The 24,088-nt window shown below is 40.5% G+C and overlaps 1 long non-coding RNA gene across 1 annotated transcript in view; it reads right to left on the bottom strand.

The window, feature by feature from the left end:
* Positions 1-2,183: 2,183 nt before the first annotated feature.
* Positions 2,184-24,088, bottom strand: part of LOC118659979 — a 28,734-nt gene continuing 6,829 nt past the window's right edge. The window contains exons 2-3 of the long non-coding RNA XR_004968772.1: positions 5,185-5,329; positions 2,184-3,764 (exon numbers count right to left, since the gene is read on the bottom strand). This is a non-coding gene — a long non-coding RNA (uncharacterized LOC118659979). The remainder of the gene's footprint in view (positions 3,765-5,184; positions 5,330-24,088) is intronic.

Raw genomic sequence — 24,088 nt, 5'->3', positions numbered from 1 at the left:
AAGTTTAAAAAATTTGGCTCTCAAAAGAAATTTCAATCGTTGTACTGTTGATATTTGGCTCTGTTGACTAATGAGTTTGCCGACCACTGGCTTAGACAAATGGAGGTGAGAGCAACTAGAAAAGGCCCCAGCCCATTTTTTTTTAAGTAACCCAATGGGAGACAGCAAGACCTAGGCGACCTATTAGGAAATAGGTGGCCAAATAGTATTCAGTCAATGAGGAACTGGAGGAGGGTCTAAATAAATAGGCTATGTCCCCTGCCCCACGTGTGTTCATGTACAATGGGCACCCGCTCTTGAGAGTGTTATTAAAAGTCTCATTTTCGCCATGTTTCTGTTTCCTAGTCCATCATTTGAAATTTGGACAGGTGAGCCATTTCTCACAAAAGTTAGTAATCATGTGAGAGTTGCACATCAAACCAACAATGAGGTATCACCTCACACCTGTCAGAATGGCTATCATAAAAAAAAAAAATCAACAAACGACAAGTGCTGGAGAGGATGTGGAGAAAAAGGAACCCTCTTACACAGCTGGTGGGAATGCAGACTGGTGCAGTCACTGTGAAGAACAATATGGGGAGTTCCCTCAGAAAATTAAAAATGAGAATTACAATTTCACCCAGTAATCCCACTTCTAGGAATATATCCTAAGAAATCAGAAACACCAATCGGAAATAATATATGGACCCCTGTGTTCATAGCAGTGTACTAGGGCAACCCCTCTGCACCTGGAAATGCTTTATATCGTATAATTGCTTATTGTATGCTTTCCCAACTAGAGCAGAGATTTTGTCTATCATTTATTTATTTGCAGCACCTAGAACATTTCCAGGAACCTAGTAGTTCAACAAATATTGTCTGAATGAAGGCAGGAAGAAAGTCTCCTAACCCTTCTTATAATCACTATTAAGTCATATGTGCCTCCAAGTTAGAGAGGCCAGGGAAATTTGAAACTGAAGCTCAAATGGGTCCATGTCATTTTGCCTTTCAGAAGTTTCAAATGCTTCTGTGCTTCTAACTGGCTTGGTATAAATGCTATAGTCAACCTCTTTAAAAGGTAGTGGGGAAGTATCTTTGATTTTCCCCTGCTTGCATGCTGACCCCATATGTCGCCATTCCTGCTGTCATATTTTACCCCCCATGGGTGTCCCTTCTTTCGAGCCTCTGTTCACACTGTCCCCCTGCACTCTTCCCCACCCTCATCTCCCTCCTATTCACTTATCCTTTGAGGGCTTCCTCAGCGCTTATGTCTTCTATCAATTCTCTCCTGTCACCTTAACCCCTACCAGGTTTGGGGACATGTTCCAGGCCTTGAGACAAGGTCTGGGGAACTTAAATACCTGGGCAAGTTGTAAGGGTAGAGATTCGGGTATGCGGAATAAGGGCCCCTTAATCACTGAGGGGAGGAGGAATCGCAGGGCAAGGGGTCAAAGAGATCCCAGCAGCAGGTTTGGTCTTCATCTTCTATTCTCATTTGTCTATTGTGATTTTGACAGCATCTCTGTGTAATTTTTTAGTGGTTTCTTTAGAGATTATAAATGCATTTTTAACTTTTCACAATATAGCTATACGCAATATTTTGTCACTTCAGTTAGAATAGAGAAACCTTAAAAACATAAAGTTCCCCTTACCTTGCCCCTTTTTATGTTAGAGGTATTTATTACATTTATGTATACTGAAAGCTTAATTAGACAATATTACGCTTTTGTTTTCAACCATAAGACATAATTTAAAAAAACTCAAGAGGAGAAGAATAGTCTATTGTAATTACCCCAAGATTTACCAATTCTGTTGCTCTTTCTTTATTTTGATGTTCCAAGTTTCTTTCTGGCATTATTTCCCTTTCATTTGTAGAATTCCCTTTAGCAATTCTTTTAAAGTAGGTCTGGTGGGTACAAATTCTCTTAGCTTTTCTTCATCTGAGGATGTCTTTATTTTACTTTTATTTCCAAAAGATATTTTTGCTGTATACAGAATTCTGGGCTGACAGTTCTTTTCTTTCAAACCTTGAAAAATGTTGTTCTACTTCCTTTTGACCTCTACAGTTTTGTTTTATTTTTTTAATCCTCACCCAAGGAGGTGCTTAGAGAGAGAAAGGGTGGGGGTGGGAGAGAGAGAGAGAGAGAGAGAGAGAGAGAGAGAGAGAGAGAGAGAGACATCAATGTGAAAGTTGTGAGAGAGAAACATCAATCGGTTGCCTTCCATACATGCCCCAACTGGGGATTGAGCTCACAGCCTAGGTATGTGCCCTGACTAGGATTCGAACCAACAACCTTTCAGTACATGGGATGACACTCCAACCAATGAAGCCACTCCGGGGGCTGACCTCTGCAGTTTCTAAGGAGAGAATCATTGTCACCAAATCATTATTTTCCTAGAGACAATGCATTGTTTCTCTCTAGCTGTTTCAATAATTTTTCTTTGTCATTGATGGTTTGGGAATTTGAGTATGATGTGTTTGGGCATGGATTTATTTGATTTTATCTTATTTGGGGTTTGCTCCACTGCTAAAATTTATAGTTATCTGTCTTTCTCCAAAGATGCAGTTTTCAACTATTATTTTTTCAGATTTTTTTCTAGCATCACATGCCTTCTTCTCTCCAAATAATTTCCATTAATCTGGCATAATTTCTATTTTCTGTCATCTTCATTCTGCTATTGAATCCTTCCAGTTAATTTTTCAATTTGGTTAATGTGTTTTTGGTTCTAAAATTTCCATTTGGTTCACCTTTATATCTTCTGTTTTAACTTTCCATTTTAATCTTATTTCAGAACTTATTTACAATTCTTCCTTTGAGAATTTTTATAATATCTGTTTTAAAGTCTTTGTCAAATAATTCCAACATCTGTGCTCTATCTCATATTGGCATCTATTGATTATCTTTTGAGAATTTCGTAGCTCTTCAAATGCCAAGTAATTTTGGATTGTGTCCTGGAAATTTTGAATATCACTTTATGAGACTTGGGGTCTTGTTTAAATCCCAGATAGAATGTTTGTATTTTTATCTTAGCAGGCCCTTGACCTGGTTAGGTTCAAGCAATAAGTTCCAGCTCACTTTTTGTGTGCTGTGGTAATAATGTCAGTTCAAGTTTCAAAGGCTTTAAATGGTGTTCAGAACTGTCCTGTGAGTGTGTCACCTATTGATTAATCTGAGACCTGGTAAGAGGTCTACCTGTTAGCTCAGTCCTCATAGTCTTTGGAATGCTAATTAGGAGCAGAGCCACCATGACAGGTTGGAGATTAGCCCAGATGTTTCCAAACAGTTTTATGGGATCCATTTCCTAATCTCTTCCTTCTCTCCTACCTCCCTAGTACTTTCTGGGTCCTTGGGCCTCCTTTATTCAGCCCATCAGCCCCAAACCACTCACTTCAGTGATTAAGTCTCATCTGGGGTCCAAATGACTAAAGGACAGGAAAGGGGGAGGGTGGGAGCTTGGGGAGAGTTGTTTGGCTCTGACTCTTGGAACTGCAGCTATACCAAATGAAAAATGAAAAATTCCCTCCGAATTTTGGCTTCTGCAGTTTTCCATGCTAGCTCCTTTGCTGCCACTACCTCCAGCACAAGATCCTGAGGTGGAAGTGAATGGAGAAAAAGGAAAAGGGAGGGAAATACAAAACTCAGGATGATTCTCTCAATCTCTGAGCTTTAAGAGTTCTCATTTCTGCTCCTCAAGTCAAAACGAAAGGGATTTTTCTGGGTCTCTGTCGGTTTTACAGGATGGACTTCCAGATTTTGACTATGTTGAGATCAGGTTGGAGATACCTGAAGAAGAAAAAAATATGGTAAATTCCCTGCTAGCTTGGTGGCACTTCAAATTCTGATATTCTTTCCCAATCTGCCTACTACTGCAGTGGCGCCATCTTTTGAAGAAACTAGCTACTGGGTGGCAATTTGATTATTCAATTCCTCAACCCTCAAGGGGGTAGCAATTCTTCCTGATTCTAGCCTTCCTTTTGTAAATTTCCCAGGAGCACAGAACAATCAGAATCCTGGAGGAGCTCTTCCCAGAGCATATCAATCAAAGAAAGTAGACCCAAATAGATCAAGAGATAAAATGCAATGTGTGTTGTGATGTGCTGCCCAGATCCCCACACTTTGAGACCAGAACATCCATTCCTCCAGCTACTAGGAGTTTTGATGATAGATGGCTCTCAGCTGAGTCCCTCTCTAGGAACTGCCCTGGACAGGCAAGCCGAAGACAGCGAACTTGCTCAAGGCCACACGGTATCCCTGCAGGCAGCTCACGTCCAGTGACTGGTCAAGTGGAGGTGTAAAGCTGGGCAGTCTTAATGCGAGAAAGGACAGCTCTGTCCCTGTGGAACTAAGTTTTTAACTCTGTCCTTTGTCCAGTGCTACCTCCTTCATTCCCCAGCAAGTGTGGATTGGAAAGCATTTTCCAATAAACCTCATGCACACAAATTGTCTCAGAGTTTGCTTCCCGGGGACACACCCTAAAATAACAGGGTCTAGGCATGGCACTCTCCCTATGACAGGACTTGGTTCAGAAATGGGCAAATGACTCAATTCAGGGCACATGACTTGTTCTGGAAATTTTTCCTGGCACTCGAGAGAACCATAGGAAAAGATGGTCGCTCTTCCAAATTTTTTATAAACCTGACCAGGACTTCTATGGCTCCAATTGCTACTGTCAAGTATATTTTGACCCCCAAGAGCAGCCAGCCTTAAAACAAAGTTCATACTGTGATTAGCAGAACGGTGAGATGGAAAGAACCTGAGTCCCTCATGACATCATCGATCATAAGAGTAATGTGCCTTGAAGGCCACACCACTTTTAGATTCCTTATTATGTGAGCCAATAAACTTTATTATTTAAAGTGGTCTGGAGGTTTATTTTTTTTTACTTGTTTCTGCTCCTTGCAGCCAAAACATCTGATACAAATGTGTATCTACTGACTCTTCCTTCCTTCACTGCTCCTGGAAAAGACTTTCATAAACATTGGAAAGAGCTTGAAAAATCACAACCTAAACAATTGGTCAAAATATTAAACTGTGACTAAGTTTAAGTGGTTGATGTTTTTTTAATCTTTTTCCTTCCTTCTTTTCTATAGGGAACAGAAGATATATTTTTAACTTAAAAAAAAAGGAGACCTGTAGAACAAATATATTTTATGTACAAAAATAAAACCACAGCAATATTTATAACTTGGTTGAGAAAAATTACCTTAAAAATTCTATTTTTAAGATCCAAGTACAATCTAGGGCTAGGCCATGATCTGAAATTTGGTATAGTTGGAACTTCTGAAAACTCCCTCTGTAATAGACAGGTAAAGGCAGACACCTGGTCATTGCAAATGATATTTATATGCCTGTGGAGGAGGAAGAGAGATTTTTGCAAAATTACTTCAGAAGGAGAATGCCTGTTAAAAAAACAACAACACATAGTTCCAAAAATGATTCAGTTTGCAATTTATAAAACAACTAATCCATTACAGCAATCCAAGAAAATGTTTCCTATCCCCAAACACACAGTGTCTTGACTCAAACTCTGAAGGTCAAAAGCCTATGATTTTGACAGACCAGTAAGGAAAGAGTTTTTAAGAAGCAAAGCACTCTTGCCCATCCATAGAGAATGCCACATTGTCATGTTTGAAGGTCAAGGATATGGGAGCAGAACACGCTTCTCATTTTAACATATTGGGGGCAGATCACGAGCATTCGTGTGTTTTCATATTACACGTGTTTTACATAAATGTTAAAGGCACACCTTAAAATTAAATACCCATTGCATTTTGAAGTTATTTTTTAGATGTTCTTACAAGCTAATATCTTCTTAAAGTATGATACTTTGTAAAACGTTTTTTGTACTCATGCAATAGAAACTTATCTGGCCACTGGGTAAAGCTAGCAATAAAACTACTGGTGCACAACGGGTTAACTATGAGAGACTCTCACATCTGCTGAATTAATCTTCTCCCCCAGCATTTGCCATTTCACACTTTTTTCTCCGGCATCTAAATGCAAAAGCTAATGGCTCCATATTTGTGGGTAACAGGCAAAACACAGGGCTGGATTTAGGGGACAAGCTTAAATCTCAGGTCTGCCCACCAACCAGCTGGGTGGCATTGGGCAAATCACCTTCTCTCTCTGGGGCTCATTTCCTCATCTGCAAAATGATCCCTCCGTCTCCACGATTATAGGTTCCTGGGGAAATAAGAGGACCTGTGTAAATGCTGGGGACGCTCGTGGCCATGACAGCCCAGTTTTCTGTCCTCTTCACTCACCCAACATTTCATAACAGTCTTAGCTAGCCCTGTCTACAGCCTACAGTGGGTGAGTCTGTGATGGTCAAGCCGCAGGGGGAGAAGATTTCTTCACAGGTACTCAAGCCAGAAACAACAAATCCTCTTCCAAATCTGCATTCAACCCCTACTGTACCTTTGGCGCCTTAAGAGTGAGCCCACATCATCACTGCAGATGAAAACTGAATCAAAACACCCCTGCTCCTTTTCTGCTTCACATTTTAGAAATGACCCAGAGGTCGTGGTGTAGGAAACACGACTGATTTTGTAGTAAACCTAGGTTAAGGGTGGTGGGAAATAGGGATTGAGTGAACCTGGAGTCCTTTGGAGGCTTACCCTTAGTTCACACCCAGGTCCTTGGGTACAGCATCGAAGCCAACCATGACTCATAAGACCAGGGCTAGAAGGGCTGACTAAGAAATACAACACAACAAAGAAATAGTAACAGACACAAAGTACTCTGCAGGAAGTTTGGCCTAAGCATGTCAAAGATTCTATAAGGAAGAATAGAGGGCCAAAGAGAGGCTTCTATAAAGTCTGTGAAAGAAACAGCAGGCAGCCTGCCGGGTGTGGCTGAATGGTTTACGGTCAACCTATGAACCAGGAGGTCACAGTTTGATTCCCGGTCAGGGCAGATGCCTGGGTTGCTGGCTCGATCCCCAGTGTGGGATGTGCAGGAGGCAGCCAATCAGTGATTCTCTCTCATCATTGATGCTTCTATTTCTCTCTCCCTCTCTTTTCCTCTCTGAAATCAATAAAAATATTTTTTAAAATAAAAACAACAGCAGGCAAGTGTAATGCATTTACCTTGACTCTGACAACCTTCTGGAAACAATTTAGAAAATTTGCTTATTGACTGTGTGTTGGATGTCAATAAATTATGTTCCCTTGGTTATGGAAATATTAGGATTATTGAATAGGAAAGTGAAAAATGTCTTTGTGGCCTGGATGGTGTGCTCAGTGGTTAGAGCGTAGGCCTGCACACAGAGATTCTCAGGTTTGATTCTCAATCAAAGGACACATATCTCAGTTGCAGGTTCGATCCCTGCCTTTGGTCAGGGTGCGTGTAGGAGGCAACCATTTGATGGGTCTCTCTCATGTTGATGTTTCTCTCTCTCCTCTCTCTCTCCATCCCCCCTCTTTTCCACTCTCTTTAAAAATCAATGGAAAAAATATCCTCACTCTTTGGATGAGGATTTTTTAAATGTCTTTATTTATGCATTATTTAGAATCATATGGAAGTGAAGTGTCATGATGCCAACATATTACTTGCAGATGGCTTATAAAACTAAAGTGTGCATGCGTGCGCGCCCGCGCATGTGCACACACACACACACACACACGCTAATAGCTGGTGAGTCTAGAAGTACAGTATTTGTGTGTTAATTATTCTGTTCTTTCAACTTTCCTGGGGTTGGAATTTTTTAATTTAAGATTATGATCAGAGAATATGGCCTCCGGGGGGTCTCACAGCTACAGGTCCTTGGGATGTTTTCCTTTCCAGGAGCCACTTGGCTTCCTGGGCTGCTAGCAAAAATAATCACTGACATTTATCATGACCAACCACAGAAGTTACCATTGCTAAGAAAAGGTCCCGGGGGGAATATTACCATCCCTATTTTACAAAGGAGAAAACTGAAGTACATCCAAGTGAGCCAACTTGTGAGAAGTCACTGCAGCAGCCATACCGACATCCTCCCTAGACTCCTGCTTCTGTTTCCTTCACTCCCAACAGCTCACCTGCACCCTTCCTCAGAGCACAGCCCTTGGCTATCAGCACCCCTTCACCTGGACACCATACTCGGAGAATTTATGTCCCTCTGAGTGACTCATAGCAATGGCCGCCTCATCCATAGCAGGAGACTAGGAATTCCTTCCATTTCAGTTTCATCCCAGAAGATAAATCCTCCTTTCATTGTGCCATGTACTTGCAAAGCTCAACTGCTTATTCCTGAAATCAAACCATTCCCCTCCCAGCATCCTGATAGCCCCCACACATGCTTGTCATTTCATTCCCTGTCCTCTTGGTTGCCATGGATGAGCAATGCTCCAGGATAAAGGCCCATAATTACAGGCTGACACTGTATTCAGTTGACTCTTGCAGCCACCAGATGTCTAAACAGAAAAGAGGCAAACAGAGGCCTTAAGGTAGCACCTGACTCTATACTTATTTAGCTCCTACGTGTTTCATGTGACATACTAGGTATGCACTTCATAGAAGAATTTGTTATGTTGACTAATTTTTAAATATCATTTGCTTGGCAAGGGCCTTGGAAGTCGTTCAAGTCTGCTTCTAGTGACAGGAAGCTCACACTTCAGCAAGATAGCTGGGTCCATATGGTGACCATCTAAAATTGTCACAAAGTTCTTCCTTAAGAGGAAAGCGTGTGATCATTGGTGCCTGAACTTTGTGGAATCTATTCTTGCTGTTCGGAGATTTCGTGTGCTTCCTTCAAAGATCTTGGCTGAATTTCAGAACTAAAATTGGCTGAATAACCATATACTCTCTGAATTAAGTGCTTTTTTTTCGAGGAGGTAGCAATCAAAATAATGTAATAACTGGTATAGCCAAACTAAGCAGAATGGGTGCAGGCAGAAGTATATCAAAGAAGTACTCATATTCTGCTGTCAGCTGTGCAGGTATGAATCTGGATTGGGAGAGATCTGGGGGATCCCTTGGCACAGAGGAGCACTCGGGTGGGGTTTGTGGCAACAGTTATTTGTCATCAGATGCAGAGCATTTCTGTATTTTGACAATCATCACAGCCATACCTCTGTGGACTGCCTGACCACCAGTTCTGGTGTTTTAATGGTAGGAGTAATAGAAAAAAATTACACTGAACTATGTAAAGAAGAGTGAGACAGAATAGATGGATGAAAGAAAGAAAGAAAGAAAGAAAGAAAGAAAGAAAGAAAGAAAGAAAGAAAGAAAGAGAAAGAAAGAGAAAGAGGGAGGGAGGGAGGGAGGAAGGAAGGAAGGAAGGAAGGAATGAAGGAAGTGAAGGAAGAAGTAAGAAGTCCCTCAAGAACGGAAAGCCCGGGGCCCGGAAGGCGGCCGAATTCCTTCCGTCGGTCATGAGGGGAGTCCCCCAGACCCCGCCCCTCCAAAGAATATAGAGTATAAAAGACAGAACCAACACATCACACACACACGCACACATACACACACACAATCAGAAAACAAGTGAAACTTTACATCCATGGCAACAAGAATTTGTGGTCAAACCCTTTTTGTACTCAGCTTTAAAACGTCAGTCCCCCCAAGTTATGTTTTAAAGACTTTCTGTGAAAAGGCTATTTTGGTGCTTTTTAGTTGCTGAGGTTCCTGGCCAGTGAGCCAGGCACTGACCTCAGGAAAATGTGAGACATATTCAGCAAACAAGGAGGAAACTGGTCAAAACAGGGAAAAGAGCACTAAAGACAAGCAATAATATTATTCAGGAGAATGTCCAAGGGGTAAAAGCAACCCTGGGCAAGATAAGCAAGGTGAAACCCAGAGGTCCAAGAGGACACGGCGTTCCCTTCCAGGTTATCCAGGTAGTTTTCCGAGTCCTTCGGCCCTAAAATCATCCTTGATCAACAGAGTCTACGCTGACCAACACCAACACCTTACTCCTTAGTCAGCAGCTATATGAACAAAGCAGCACTGAGGGACCAAAAGGAAAAAGAACATTGACTTTGAGAGATAAACTTAATCAAGCTTCCCCACTTACTTTAATAAAGAGTTGTACTTTGTCACTCACTCAGAGGCAATTTGAAATCCATTCACAGTGAGAGATTAGAATGACCTTTCTGGTCTTGAAGTAGAAAATTGCTGCAAATTGCAGGTGGGGATTTCCAACCCATTAGTCAACACAGAAGGCAAACCCAGCCAAATGGAAAGCTCAAAAATTGCATGGAGTGAGAAAGTTAACTTTTTTCTTTCATGACTCTCCATCACACCATCCACTCGCATGGATCTAAGGTTTATCTCTAACAGAACTTGTCACCAGAAATCTTCCTGATTTGATTATGATGCTTGTATGATAAGAAAAATAAAGTATCTGTTACAAAAGATATTTGTGGTTTTTTTCAGATGACCTCAGAGGCAGGAAAAATAGCAAGTGCAGATAACAAAATCTGTACTTAGGGTGATCACATTAATAGAGATGAACCTAAAACAAACTTAACTGGCCAGTAGTTATATGTGTCAAGTAGACAACCTGGAGAGGATAAGTGTAGGGAAAACAGTCAAGGAAATACGATGAAAAAATGGGATTGCTTAACCTTCTAGCCTTCTCTTCCTTTCAGGAAAGTGAAATGAAGTTCATGCATGAGGAAGCAGATCAATTGTCAAATCAAAGCCAATTAAAGCCAGGGTGAGAAGAAGAAAGGGCAAGACCTTTCAACCTTGACCGTTCTAAGATGCAGAGGTTGTGCCAAGACTTACACAGATGGGCAAAAGCTGATACATAATTGGCTTTTGGGGAAACTTTTCACAGCCCTGCTGATAATGAGATAATTGTACAGGAACTTGCCACAATATTTACTTTTGTTTCTGGGGGGTCCTTAGGGAAGAACATAACTGCTCTGATTTTTCACCACACCCAAGTCTTAACAGGAAGATATTCAGTGAATGCATAGTTGTTTCCATAGTTTAATATATTCAAGTGCTCAGCACCTTTCATCACACTTTGTTTAGATAAGAGGGAGCAGTAGAGTTAGTGACACAACTAACTTGGACTTTTTAAAAATATTTTCTCACAATTTTATTAATATGTTTTTACTGGTTTTTAGAGAGAGAGGAAGTGAGAGGGATAGAAATATCAATGAGAAAGAAACTTCATCAGTAGGCTGCCTCCTACATGCCCCCTACTGGGCATCAAGCCTGAAATCCTGGGCAAGTGCCCTGACTAGGAATCGAACTGGTGACCTCTTGGTTCCTGGGTTGATGCTCAACCATTGAGCCACACTGGCCAGGCCTAACTTGGACTTTAGAGAGGATGCTTCCTACAAGTTCAAGTGAATCAGCATATGCTTGGAAATTTAGGTTTAGATACTCAAATTGCCATGAAAATTATTAGCAATTATAGATAATATTTATTCTATAGATACTACGTTAAGAAAACATCTGAATAATGAAAATCTGTTCCAGAAGTTCCGTATTCACTTTGAACTAGAAATAACTTTTTTTTCCAAAGTATAGGTCCAGAAGAACTAGTCCAGGGCTCAACAGCACTTGTTTGTTTTTCTTGAAGAAACATCAATAAGATTACATGAGCTAATAATTCCTCATTATTTCTCAAGTCCCCCCAGCCCTGGAAAGTCCTCTCCCCTGATCCTTTGAGACAACGGTGATCTCTCCTTGCCTGAATTTCTGCAGTACTTGTATTTATAACATAGTACTGCCTGTGTGAGACCATCTTTATGTTTGTCTATGCTTATTTCTCTAGCTAAGCTGTAAGTTCATCAAGGACAAATACATGCTGCGTTCATCTTTGTATCTACCACAGTGCCCAGCACCATGCCTGATGCATAGAAGATGTCTATTGGATAATTGATTAATTAATGTTACTGGGGCTCCCAGACATAGGCCAAGGAGCAATAAAAGGCGGGGAGTTGGAAGACAAGAAAGGGGAAAAGGAAGGAGAAGGGGGGAGAGGAGGAGAAAAGCGGTGGGTGGCGGAGCCTGATGCAGTGTCTGGTATGCTATCTCAAGTCCATTTAGTGACGTCATGTACAGGAAGCCTAATCCAGTCCAAGGCAATCCCCTGACTCCAGAAAGATATGACTCTAAAACAACCCAAGAAACACCTCTCTGATTGATATAAGTTAAAGGAGTTACATTACTCAAAACCTGCTCTCAGAACTTTTCAGATGTCTGTTGAAACAAGGCATTGCCTGTTTCTCAAAGGCATGTCAATTGAGTAGAGTTTTCATGCCAGGCTTTATCAGCATGAGGGTTCAGGCTCATCCAGGCTATTGATTAGACCAGGAATCAGAGAATAATCCCACTTATTTCTTTCCTGGAATAAGTGGGGTTTACATCTTTGCTGAAGTGCTCCTGATACTGAATATGATTAAGTTGTCTGACTGGGTAACTTGAGAGGCCCTGCAGAGCGGCTGATGTGATCCACCCACCCCTTTGGAAATTCTCACCTGCCAGAGATAAACCCAGACTTATTGGTTCTACAAAAATAAAATGCAACATCCTGGGAAACATAGAATACTTGTCGTGTTTTCAGGTGTAAGACAATTCCCTCAAGAAAGGTTCTTCTGATCTGGCTATAATGAATTCTGATGAATTACATCTGAAAAGCCCTAATTCCTGAGATGTCTGGTACCATTGGTTTGACTTGGACCCAATCCTAACCCTTTAAGATCTTCAGTGCCTACCAGGTTGTTGATTTGTCCTTCCATCCTTCCCGCAAACCCCCCCGCACTCCCCTACCCAACCCCACCCCTGCTTCCTAAGGTTTCCTGGAACTGCTAGGCTGCAAAAAAGGGGAAGATGTGCTGCTTGTTTCTCTCATTTGATGTCCAGCATGAGGTCTGGCACCACTGCTTACTGGCTTAGCTCACACCCGAGCTTCACAGAAAAACTATACAGACAAAAGCATTGCTATTACTTTTGATTTTGTAGTCCAGTGAGGGTGTAACCATGTCCCTCAAGTCTGCAGAGCCAAAATCCTTGGGTCCTAATCAGTTCTTGAGCAGTGGGAGGAAGGAAGAGGAAGGAAGGGGGATATGAAAGGATGCATGATATCAGAATGCGGTCAGGAGCCAGCCCCAGCTGTCATTATATCCTCAGAAAAGGGGTGGCAATTTTACACTGTATTTAGTGTCTTATAAAACTTATCTCTGTTAGATTTCATAAAAGGTTCAATTCATTTAAAAAGAGCAAGATTAATAAATAACATGATTCAAAGGACATTCATAACTAAATTAAGTGTTATGATTTAAAGCATGAAATTCTCCAGAATTTTACTGGGCACATGGATGACCAGTAGATCTTGTTAAAATGAGATTCTGGGGTGGGGCCTGAATTCTGCATTTCCGAGGATCCCCTAGCCAGCTCCATGCTGCTGGTCTTGGGAGCACACTTTTAAATAGGGCTCTACCCTGCAGTGGTTAAGAAAGAGTATGGACTTGAAAGATAAGACATCTCAAACCCTTACTCTTTAAGATTTAAGGGGTTGAATGAGGAATCAGAAAACCATGTGACTCTTTTCAAAGACAGCTATTGTGATCAAAACTGAACAGTAGACATGGGAGGTGAGAGATAAACAAAAAAAGAGTAGAGAGTTTCTGTTTCTCTTCTGAACAAGCTTTAGTATAATTGCTTTTTGCTGGGAAAAAACAATATCTTTTTTTCCAAAGCTTCCAAAATAGCAGAAAAGAAAAAAGCTTCCCAAATGTGCTTCTCCATAAAAACAATAAGCATATGGGCAAAAAAATGGTCAAAGTCAACATCTTCAGAATTCTGGCAATTAATCAAAGGCTTGTAACACGCCAATTTTCCTTTGTTTCCTCAAGAAAAATAGCTAAATCTCTGTAATAAAAGATAACATTTGAAATTTTAATTTGTCCCACGATAGTCTTAAAACCTAACAGTCTTATAATCATAGCAGCTGTTAGACCAGCAACCTAGAAGTCACTGAGGGTGGTGATACAGATTTGGCACTTTCCAAAATTTCTTTTCTCAAAGAATTGTCATTATGTGACCTGTTTGGCAGCTCCCTGGAGATATCCACTCGCAAGGTTTATGTTTATTTGACCTAACTCAGCACTTGCTCAGTAGACTAGCCTTTTCCCCACCATGCTTGTCAAAAACAATTCATGGTCCAGCCGGCCTGGCTCAATGGCTGAGTGTCCATCTATGACCCTGGAGGTCATGGTTTGATTCCTGGACATGGCATATGCCCAGGCTATGGGCTCAATCCTCAGTGTGGAGCATGCAGGAGACAGCCAATCAATGATTCTCTCTCATTATTGATGTTTCTCTCTCTCTCTCCCTCTCCCTTCCTCTCTGAAATAAATAAATAAATAAATAAATAAATAAATAAATAAATAAATAAATATTAATCCATGGCACCTTGGCCAAGTGGCTCAGTTGGCTAGAGTGTTGTCCCATACATCCAAAGGTTGTGGGTTTGATTCCCAGTCAGGGCACATACCTAGGTTGTGAGTTCAATCACTGGTTGGGGCATGTATGAGAGGCCATTGATTAATGTTTCTCTCTCACATCAATGTTTCTCTCTCTTTCTTCCTCTCTCTCTCTCAAATCAATAAAAATATATCCTCAGGTGAGGATTAAGAAAAAAAAAAACAATCCATGGCAATTACTGCTGCCTAACATAGCAAGACCAGTTGGGTAAATAAGAAGCTGACCAAAAATATGTAAAAAGAAAAGCTGGTGAATAAGAAGTTCCTAGAGTACTTTGAAAAGCTCAACATATTCCTAGAAATTTTTTTTATTTTTTTTTTATTGATTTCAGAGAGGAAGGGAGAAATAGAAACATCAATGAAGAGAGAGAATCATTGATCACTGCTTCCTGCATACCCCACACTGGGGGGTCGAGCCCGCTACCCTAGGCATGTGCCCTGACTGGTAATCAAATTGTGACCTCCTGGTTCATGGTCAACACTCAACCACTGAGCTATGCTGGTCGGACTATTCCTAGAAATTTTAAATGCCATGTGCATGTACAGAGCTCTGAGTATGCCCAGGAAATATCTGAGAAGGTCCTAATTTTTTCACCTCTGGCCAGCCTTGAGATTCTGCACAAGCATACAGTGAAGGCCAGGGTAGAGTTGTAAATTGCCTGTCAACACATTGAATTATGTCCTAATATGCACAGAAAATCCCTCTGCAAAGTTTGGAAGACTTACTGGTTCAAGGCATTTAAAGACATGTCTGTCCAATCATTAACTGATTACTAAGTTAACTGAGCAAAGACTTTAGAAGCCATACATAACAAAGAATATTGACTGTGTAATGTTTATGTGTTTGTTTTCCCCTCACGTCCCAGGTGGTTCAGGGTTCAGGATCTGGAAGAGGGGCCGCACACAAATGAGATACAAGACAAGAGACAATTTGGAAATATTCGGGGGGCAGGCGGGCAAGTCCCACTCAATGGGAAGGACTTCCACTGGTGCTCAGGCTTCACCAACCTTTCATTGGTTTGGAATACACCCATAGCCCTTAGGCAGGCAATTTCCAGTAACAGGCAGACTTGCCCTTTAGCAAGGATTTACATAATAATAAATGGGGAAGTTGCTTCAGTTACCATTGTCTGGACTAACAGTGGGTGCACAGCCCTGACCTTTGCCAGGGCTTCAAGGGTCACCAGCCTTCCGGGTTCCTTGTCCATACCTCTCTGCTAGTGAAGACAATAGGTGGCTTCCCACAATTGACCTTGTAGAATTGGTTCAGGAAAGTCACTAAACAAACAAACAGCAACAATGATGATAACCACAATCACAAACAGAACAATAACAAGGTTGTCTGATTTTCAGAGTTGCTACATTATATTATTTCAAATGTAGTGTTAACAAAAAAAAATTATAAGACACACAAAGAAACAGGAAAGAATGGTCCCTTTCAGGGGATAAAAAGCAGTTAATGAAAACTGTCTCTGAGGGGGCTCAAATGTTGGATTTATTAGACAAAGACTTTAAATCAGCTATCATAAATACATTCTTGGAACTAAAGAAAATCATGGAGTGAGCACCAAAGCCCCATCGAAGCAAGTCTACCCCCAGAAGGGTGTCTCCAGCACAGAAGTTCTCCCACTGCAGACACAGCTGATTCTCACAGCCAATTGGCCCGGAGGGCAATTCCTCACAGTGATAACTACAACAATCAAGGCTTAATTACAACAAGACTGTGCACAAAGCCCACAAGGGGGTGCACCAAGAGTGTCTACCTCAGGTAATTGGGACACTTAGCACAGAAAGGCACTCTATCGACACAGCGAAGCATAAAAAATGCCGAGACAAAGAAACAGGACACAAACGACAGAATCGGAGGAAAGCAAACTGCTGGATATACAGTTCAAAACCACACTTTTAAGGTCTTTAAAGAACTGGCTAGAAGCTGCCGATAAACTTAATAAGGCCCTCGAAAAGACTGGTGAGACCGCCGATAAATGTAGTGAGATCTTCAAGAAGACTGGTGAGACCACCAATAAATGTAGTGAGATCCTCAAGAAAACTAATGAGACCCTCGATGTTGTGATAAAGGACCAACTAGAAATTAAGCATACACTGACTGAAATAAAGAACATTATACAGACTCCCAACAGCAGACCAGAGGAGCACAAAGAATCAAGTCAAAGATTTGAAATACGAAGAAACAAAAAACACCCAACCGGAAAAGCAAAATGAAAAAAGAATCCGAAAATACGAAGATAGTATAAGGAGCCTCTGGGACAGCTTCAAGTGTACCAACATCCGAATTATAGGGGTGCCAGAAGATGAGAGAGAGCAAGATATTGAAAACCTATTTGATGAAATAATGACAGAAAACTTCCCCTACCTGGTGAAAGAAATAGACCTCCAAGTCCAGGAAGCGCAGAGAACCCCAAACAAAAGGAATCCAAAGAGGACCACACCAAGACACATCATAATTAAAATGCCAAGAGCAAAAGACAAAGAGAGAATCTTAAAAGCAGCAAGAGAAAGAAAAGCAGTTACCTACAAGGGAGTACACATACGACTGTCAGCTGATTTCTCAACAGAAACTTCGCAGGCCAGAAGGGAGTGGCAAGAAATATTCAAAGTGATGAATACCAAGAACCTACAACCAAGACTACTTTATCCAGCAAAACTATCATTCAGAAGTGAAGGCCAGATAAAGAGCTTCACAGATAAGAAAAAGCTAAAGGAGTTCATCACCACCAAACCAGTATTATATGAAATGCTGAAAGGTATCCTTTAAGAAGAGGAAGAAGAAGAAAAAGGTAAAGATACAAATCATGAACACCAAATACACATCTATCAACAAGTGAATCTAAAAATCAAGGGAATAAATAATCTGATGAACAGAATGAACTGGCGATTGTAATAGAATCAGGGACATAGAAAGGGAATGGACTGACTATTCTTGGGGTGGGGGGGAAAGGGGTGTGGGGTGAGGGGAGAGATTGGATAATAATCATGCACCTATGGATGAGGACAGTGGGTGGGGAGTGAGGGCGAAGGGTGGGGTGGGAACTGGGTGGAGGGGAGTTATGGTGGGAAAAAAGAGTAACTAATGTAATAATCTGAACAATAAAGATTTAATTTAAAAAAAAATCTCAAAAAAAAGAAAGAAAGTCATGTATAAGAAATTTAAAGAACATATGAGAACACTATCTCAGCAGATAGTAATACCAATAATGAGAAATTATTTAAAATAAATAAATAAAAGAACCAAACAGAAATTCTGAAGTTGAAAGGGACAATACTAAAAAGAAAAAAATCAATAGAAATAAATTGCAATTGTGACCATGTATGCCATAAGTACAGAACCTAAAAATTCATGAAGTAAAAACTAACAGAACTGCAAGGAGAAATGGCCAATTTGTTATGCCCAGATTTCAAGATCCCCAAAGACAGACCACTGGGGAGCTGAGTCCGATACAAATGCAAAGAGCCTTTATTCAAGCCTGGGCTCGGTCTCTCTACTCCACCGACACAGCGGCAGCATGTGAAGAGCCCCGAGTCCCAAGAGAACAAAGATTTTATAGGGCTTGGGGTCGGGGGGTGGGGGCACACTCGGACCACTGATTTGGCCGATTCCAGTTGCTTGAGTGAGGGCCGGGGGCTAGTGACACAAGGGCAGGGTGCGGCTAGGGTCTGGTTACACAAAGACAGGGGGGTGGTCAGCATACTTTTGGCCTTGGGTTAGTTCCCCTTGCATTCCCATTGGCTGATTTAAGGGTGGGCTGAGTAACTGATACATTCTGTGGTTTTTTTCTTGGAAAAGGAGTCAGGGACACAGTCTGTCCTTTCAAATTCATCAATAACAATTAGAGACTTCTATATTTTACTTTCAATAATGGATAGAACAACTAGGAAGAAGATTAAAAAAGAAATAAAAGACCTGAACAGCACTATAAATTGACTAGACAAAATAGACATCTAAATAACATTCCACCCAACTGCTACAGAATATAAATTCTTTTTCAGGTTTATGCATAACATTCTCCAGGATAGGCAATTACCAGACCATAAAACAAACCTCCATAAATAAACAAAGATTTAAATTATACAAGGGGTGTTCTCCAACCATAATGAAATCAAATTAGCAATAAATAAGTGAAGAAAATGTGGGGAAACTCACAAATATGTGGAAATTAAGCAAGCATTACAGCCTTATAGAAATCACACGAGAAATTAAAAATTACTCTGAGATGAATGAAAATGGAACATACCAAAAATGGGGTGTAGTAAAAGCTGCATTTAGAGGAAAATTTATAGTTGTAAATGATTGTATTAAGTCAACAACCTAATCTTTCAACTTAAGAAACTGGGAAAGTAAGAGCAAACTAAGCTTAAAGCAAGCAGAAAGAAGATAATGAAGAGCACAGTAGAAATAAAATACAGAATAGAAAAAAAATTGTTCATTGGCTTTTTTAAAAATCCACAAAATTGACAAACTTTAGCTAGACTGATCAAGAAAAAAAAAAGACATATTAAATACTTAAATTTGGAATGAAACGGGATATTACTACCAACCTTATAAAAATAAAAGAATTATAAAGGAATACTATGAACAATTGCATGCTAACAAATTAGATACCTAGATGAAATAATAAATTCCTAGTAAGGCACAAACTACTGAAACATATTCAAGGGGAAAAAAGAAAATCTAAATAGACCTATAAGAAATAAAGAGATGGAATTTATAATCCAAAATCTTCACTGGTCAGTTCTACCAAATGTTTAAAGAGGAATTAACAGCAAACTTCCACAAACTCTTCTATAACATAAAAGAGGGAAGAAGACTTCTCAATTCAATCTAAAAGATTGATATCTCAACCAGGCAAAGACATGACAAAATAAGAAAACTACAAATAAATATCTCTTATGAATATAGACATAAAAATTCTCAACAAAATGCTATCAAACAGAATCCAAAAAGAATTATATGCCATGACCCAGTGGGTTTTATCACACTTTTTTAAGGCCTGAGTTGACAGGCACAGTGAAAATATAACCCTTGGGAGGTTGGTTCTGGGTCAGATTGAAGGTTAAAGGACTGAGACAATAAAATCAGTTTGATCCTATGTTATTAATTCTGATGAAAATGGGGTTGAGTTCCTCAGAGCATTCCTGACCTATTTAAGCTTCTCAACTGGGAAGCCTCTCAGCTAAGTGAAATCCAGGGTTCACAATTGTGGAAAAACACAAAAGCCAATGGAAGTGGTACAAATAGGTTAGTGATCAAAAGCAGGGTTGTTCTTAATCTACCAGCTCTATGATCTTGAGCAAGAAACTTACTAGTACACTCTCAAGTCTTCGGTTGCCCTTTCTGCAAAACGAAGACAACAAAAGTATTTACTTTATAGGGTTGTTGTGATCATTAAATGAGACTTAAAAGGTTGGTCTGCAATTCTAGGCACATGGAAAGGGTTTGATGGACGCTGGCTGCTACTGGCTGCCCTTGAAGATTTGGTAACTACTGGTATTCTGCAAAGGGAAGGGACAGCGTGAGCATGCTAATATCAGTCTTCCCTACCTTGTAAGTCTGGTGTTCTTTAATGGGAGTGAATGGGCCTCAGCTCTCCACAGAAATGACACTTGAGCTCCAGTTACTACCTGCCACTTCCTCTGCCACCTCCCTGTCAATCATTCTAGGGGCCGTTGTGGTTCCCCAGCGCTCCCACCGTCCTACAAGGAAGCACAGGCTTGCATCAGCCACCACCATGTCACCAATGGCAATCCCTCCAGAACCTGTTGTGCAAGCTTTGGAGAGTAGACTATTACATTGTTTCTTCTTACATACAATGAGAAATTATACCACAGTGGAACCAAGAGTCTTGACAAAGGTCTCAGTGTGATCGTTCCAATCCACCCTGCTTCCCATTCAAAAGAGATAAAAATCTGTTCAATTTTGAGTCAGACCTGGCCATCCTGAACTAGACAAGTGCTTCTCATCTCTCCGTGCCTTATTATCCTCAACACTGAAAAGGCTGCTGTGAGAATTAAACGAAATGGTTAAGATAAAGACCAATGGCAAGCCCTGTGGTCTTCCTAAAATGCTTACCTTTCTTGTAATTTTTTAAAGTATGTATTATTTGTATTGTTTTTCTTTAAAAACACAGCTATAAATAGGTAGCTTTTTTTTTTCTTCACACAAATGGTTACACTCTTCCAAATTTCAGGATTTCTGATGGGAGGAAAAAAGAAGGCATTACAGAGCAAAAGGCAACTTTGCTTAGAAACATAAATTGGAGCATTACTAATTATAACGAAAACATGAGGAAAACTCTGGAGACATTGTGAAGAAATACAGCCTCAGGAATCTCATCCCTCTGGAAAGCAAGGGAGTGATTCAAAAGTAGCAATAAAAATGCAAAAGCATTTAGTAACCTTTGGAGTCCCAGTCCAAAGGTATCGCTGAGCCAGAAGGTGGCCTTGGAACGAACACTGGATTCCTGACCCTGTCTCCAGGACAACTGGAATTCTCATTTTTCTGCAGGAGCTTTGGGGCAGCCACACCTGTAAACTTCTTTTTAAATAATTACTGAGTCTATTACAGAGAATTTTACATTTGTTAGACAGCGCAGCCCACGTGTGTTCTTGGGATAGCACGGTACACTGTGATTATCTGGCTTCTAAAGAACTCATACAGCCCTACCCCATTTGGCTCAGTGGATAGAGAGTTGGCCTGTGAACTGTAAGGCCCCGCGTTTGATTCTGGTCAAGGGCACATGCCTGGCTTGTGGGCTCGATCCCCCGTGGGGGACTTGTAGGAGGCAGCCGATCCATGATTCTCTCTCATCACGGATGTTTCTATCTCTCTCTCCCTCTTCCTTCCTCTCTGAAATCAATAAAAATATATTTTTTTAAAAAAAAGAACTTTTATTATGTCCCACCCAGCACGATGATTTAAGCTTTCTGAAACCTCCCTGTCTGTACTGGGGGAAAGCCTAGAAGCAGTGCTGTCAAATATGTGATGTTCTTTTAAACATTGGAAGCATACTGCTGAAGAACTGGCAACCTCGAGCTTCCCCTTCAGCAGGCAACTGGTGGAAACTACCTTGTTTTGTTCCTTATATGCTTGCTGATGCCATCAGAGAAACATGCTTATACCTTTTTTTTAGTCCTTGTTAAAAACTACAAAAACTGGATGTTTTTTGAATGACTTTTTAAATAAAGAAAAGAAGAAGAAAAATTGCCAAACAGAACTTTGTCTGAAAAGAAACACATCTCATTCTTCGCACAGGGAGAACTCCTGCCTCGCTGTGTCGTACATCTGTTTCTACTTTCATAAAGAAGGACCCTCCTTGGGTCAGAGTCACTCTTGCTCGCTACACGGACGGGCACTGTAACAGAGCCCCCTCATGTAGCCCTGAACAAGTTTTTCCACGGCCACAGAGCCAACAGCCTCATCAGAAGCAGATCTCTGAAACGTGGCTTTTTTATTTTAAATTTTGGTCAAAAAATTGGAACATCATGGAGAGTACTCCTCTGCCACTCAGAAGAAGAAAATCTTTAAAAGTAGGTGGAATTATGAGCAGACGTACTCTCTTAGCAACTTTCAAATATGCAATACAGTTTTAACTATAGTCACTATGTTGTACATGACATCCTCACGACTTAGTTTATAGCTGCAAGCTTGTACCTTTTGACCCCCTTCACTCGTTTTGCCCAACCCCCCACCCTGCTCCCCTCTGGCAAGCCACCAACTCTTCTCTGCATTTGCCGGCTTGGTTTGTTGTTGTTTGCTTTTTTTAGAGTCCACATATAAGTGAGATCATACAATATTTTTATTTCTCTGCCTGACTTATTTCACTTAGCATAATGCCCTCAAGTTTCATCCATGTTATAAAGTTGCAAATGGCAAGACTCCATTCTTCTTATGACGGTATAATATTCCATTCACACTTAACGTTGTTCCCATATAGTGGCTATTGTAAATAATACTGCAATGAACATGGGGGTGCATATATCTTTTTGAATCCATGTTTTCATTTTCTTTGGATAAATCCCACAGAAGTGGAATTGCTGGGTCATACGATAATTCCACTTTTTAAATTTTTTCAGGACCCTTCAGGCTATTTCCACAGTGGCTGTACCAATTCACATTCCCACCCATAGAACACAAGAGTTTTCTGTTCTTCACATCCTCACCAACACTTGTAATTTCTTGTCTTTTTTTATGATAGCCATTCCCACAAGTGTAAAGTGATATCTCATTGTGGTTTTGATTTGCATTTCCCTGATGATTATTGATGCTGAACATCTTTCCATGTGTCTGTTGTTCATCTGTAGAGCTCCTTTGGGAAAATGTCTGTTCAGGTCCTCCGCCCATTTTTTAATTAAGTTGTTTGGGGTTTTTGCTACTGAGTTTTATGAGCATTTTTAATTACAATTGAAATATCGTATTTTATCACATTTGCATAGACTTTAGCTATTTTTGTTTTTATACAGAAATCCAAATTCTTGCCATGCTGCAAGTTCACAAGTTTGTACTGTGTAATAACTACATGTATCAGTACAGAATGAAACACAGAATTATGTTCTTTAAAATCAAGGTAAATCCATATATTTTCCAGTTTTTTGCATATTTTGAAATTTAAAAGACATTTAATACAAAAATCCCCAAATTTAGAAAATAGATATTTGGCAAAATATAAATATCATTAAAAAATGATCATAGCCCTGGCCACTGTAGCTCAGTGGGTTGGAGCATTGTCCTGTGCACCAAAAGTCATTGGTCTGATTCCCAGTCGACTCCTGGTCTGGGCACATACCCAGGTTGCAGATTTGATGCCTGGTTGGGGCAAGTGCAGGAGGCAACAGATCAATGTTTCTGTGTCACATAGATGTTTCTCTCTCTCTCCCTCTCCTTTCCTCTCTCTCGAAAATCAATAAAATAAAAATATTAAAAATGAGCATGTTACTAAAGAAAAGATTTGTTTGTGGCCCTGGCCATATAGCTCAGTTGGTTAGAGTGTCCTCCAGATTAACCAAGGTTGTGGGTTTGATCCCTGGTCAGAGTCAACCAATGAATGCGTAAATAAGTAGAACAATAAAAATCTCTCTCTCTCTCTCTCTCTCTCTCTCTCTCTCTCTCTCTCTCTCTCTGTCTTCTCTATCCTCTCTTTCTCTACGATCAGTGAATAAAAATTAAAAACCAAAAACAGAAAAAGAAAAGGTTCGTTCACACTTTCTGCCACTCTCTGGAATCTAGACATTTTGTCCGTGAAAGGTCCTGGCCTCCAGACAAACTTCTTATCAATTCTTTGGCTTCTTCTTATCAACCCAAACACAAATTTCCTTCTTGATCTTTAAACTCAGCTAGTGAAAAAAAGAAAGAAAGAAAGAAAGAAAGAAAGAAAGAAAGAAAGAAAGAAAGAAAGAAAGAAAGAAAGAGAATTATTGCTTTTAAAAGCAGTTTAAGTCACATAACATTTATAATTTCATTCACAGGCATTCTGGCTAAAAATCAGCAGGTACATGAAATCAAAATGGTCCATCCATGGTTTCCATCCCACAGCAGCTTAATGTGGCCTGGGTGGCATCTGAGCAAACCAACAGGAGGGCGGCTGGATGAGGCCAAGTGCTCGGCATAAGATTCCCCCACCGCTAACCTTCAGTCCTCCTCTGTACCTTCCCTCTGCTGCCCAGGAT

The sequence above is a fragment of the Myotis myotis genome, unplaced genomic scaffold (assembly GCF_014108235.1).
Source record: "Myotis myotis isolate mMyoMyo1 unplaced genomic scaffold, mMyoMyo1.p scaffold_m19_p_7, whole genome shotgun sequence".
NCBI lineage: Eukaryota > Metazoa > Chordata > Mammalia > Chiroptera > Vespertilionidae > Myotis > Myotis myotis.
The sequence above is the reverse complement of the archived record's forward strand: the minus strand, read 5'-3'. Positions and strand labels throughout refer to the sequence as shown.